Raw genomic sequence first — 2740 nt, 5'->3', positions numbered from 1 at the left:
CACCATTCAATGACTAAAGTGCTTTCATGTTTTACCATGATGATATTATTAAATGAGGTTGGAGTTGAAAGATTGTTTTGTGTTTTTGGTTATATATAGAACTTAACTCTTCCTTCCACATATCATCTTCACGACCAAGAGGAGAATACAAAGACCCTGCCAGTATGCAAGTAGCTTCTTTAATCATCATTATGTATTTTCTATCAGTAAACCAAACACCTTTTTTTAATAGATTAAGAATCAAATAGCCCAACAAGTACATGAAAACAGATGTCTGTTTACAAATGTAGCGTTCACCACAGCTAAAACAGGCCTACAGTAGACTACAACATCCACCATAGCTAACACAGGCCTACAGTACTGTAGACTACAACATCCACCACTCTTAATACAGGCCTACAGTAGGCTACAACATCCACCACAGCTAACACAGGCCTACAGTACTGTAGACAACAACATCCACCACTCTTAATACAGGCCTACAGTAGGCTACAACATCCACCACAACTAACATAGGCCTACAGTACTGTAGCTAACACAGGCCTACAGTACATCCACCACATAGCTTAATACAGGCCTACAGTAGGCTACAACATCCACAACAAACACAGGCCTACACCACAACTCCACCACAGCTAGGTCTACATTAGGCTACAACATCCACCATAGCTAACACAGGCCTACAGTAGGCCACAATATCCACAACAAACACAGGCCTACATTAGGCCACAACATCCACCACAGCTAACACAGGTCTACAGTAGACTACAACATCCACCACAGCTAGCAAAGACCTACAGTAGGCCACAATATCCACAACAAACACAGGTCTACAGTAGACTACAACATCCACCACAGCTAACAAAGGTCTACAGTAGACTACAACATCCACCACAGCTAACAAAGGCCTACAGTAGGCTAAAACATCCACCACAGCTAACAAAGACCTGCAGTAGGTGAAAACATCCACCACAGCTAACGCAGGCCAAAAACATCCACCACAGCTAACACAGGCCTAAAACATCCACCACAGCTAACACAGGCCTAAAACATCCACCACAGCTAACACAGGCCAACAACATCCACCACAGCTAACAGTAATATGGTTACAATGAACTCAACTATGGATTGCCATTGGATAATGATGATTATGTCATGGTTCCACCTGTCACCAGAGGGCGGCAGAGACCGTTCTAGAGACATTAACGACACTCAGGTGAATGCTGTTTTCTCATGATTTCCCTGTTAAAAGAGGTGTGTTTTCTGTAGTCCTTTGCAGAAGCTTGAATTGTTTACTGTGTGTGGTTGTTTCTTGAGTGAGTTTTTAAGATGTGGGGTTTGTTGTTTTTCAAGTGTACTGTGATTGTGTGGCTACCGTTTCTCATTAAAGTATTACATTTATCCTTAACCACTGATTTCCTCGTCTGGTCTCTTCTCTGTACCTGGGTCCAACCTCACCACATCACAGACAAATTAAAATGTCTGTGCTTTGCTCACATCACTAGAGTAGGGAATTGATAATGCTTGGTCATGTTAATAATCCTTGTAAGAACAATTTTCTATAAATTTGTCAAAAATGTGTGCTTATGCTGCACTGTCTGGCGTGAGCAGGGCAGTGAGTTAAATGAGTGTATTTTGGAGTCTGTTCCGCCTATTGTTATTAATGTGACTATCTTGCATACACTCAGAAAAAAAGTGTTATTTGGCTGTCCCCATAGCAGAGCACTTTTTGGTTCCAGGTAGAATACTTTTTGGGTTCAGGTAGAACCATTTTGGGTTCTATGTTGAACCCTCTGTGGAAAAATCATGACAAAAACAAAGTGATTAACCAGTCATAACTAGCCAATGGCAATGCAGATTACACAGTAAGCAACCAATCAATTAAACACAGGATATGACATCATGGAACACCCTGCTTCTTCGCTTCTAGTGTCGTGTTTTTGGCTATGCCGGATTAAGTGATATGACATGCTATTCTATAAAATAATTTCTCTATATTACCTGATTAAGCTAATCATGTAACTGTAATTAACTAGAAAGTTGGGGCACCACGAAATAATGTTTATAGAGCTGTTATCTTCCGAATAAACTCTTAAAGACCTGGTCATCTTTTACATCAATAGCAGTCAATATTTAATCGTCGCCTTATTCAGTCTCATCTGAAAGTTGTAAATTCTTGGTTATCTTCACGAACCCTGGCTAACAAGATGAATCAGCAATACAAAATTTGGTTTAATTATTTATTTACTAAATACCTAAATAATCACACAGAATTACATCTACACAGAATGGATCATACATTGATTACAAATGATGTCATAAAGGAAAACCTCCCTAGCGGACGGAACAGATATGACAGCTGGTTACATAAAGAAAGGGGGTTGAGTTTTGAATGGAAGAGCGGGAAGACTGAGTAACAAAGGGAGAAGCTATGCTATCGGGCCGTAGGCAGCTACTCTATCGTAAACACAGACTCTTATGCATTCTAAATAACCGGCCATTTGGAAAAGGAAAATGCAATAAATATTTACTCTGAGCTGCGCTTCGATTGGTTGGTCGTAGATGGAAGGCCGGTTTTTCCTTTGAAGAATGTCTGGTGGTAGAACGGATACTTGGTAGTACCGTCGTCGTGGGGTGGGTCAGATACTCTGTCCATCCTCTCCTAGCCCACGTCTACAGATGCTGCTCTAACGCAACGGCTAGGAGGTATCACTTCTTTAGTGAATAAGAGTTCAAAGTT

The sequence above is a fragment of the Oncorhynchus clarkii genome, chromosome 32 (genome assembly GCF_045791955.1).
Source record: "Oncorhynchus clarkii lewisi isolate Uvic-CL-2024 chromosome 32, UVic_Ocla_1.0, whole genome shotgun sequence".
NCBI classification, from domain to species: Eukaryota; Metazoa; Chordata; class Actinopteri; order Salmoniformes; family Salmonidae; genus Oncorhynchus; species Oncorhynchus clarkii.
This window is presented reverse-complemented; position numbering follows the sequence as displayed.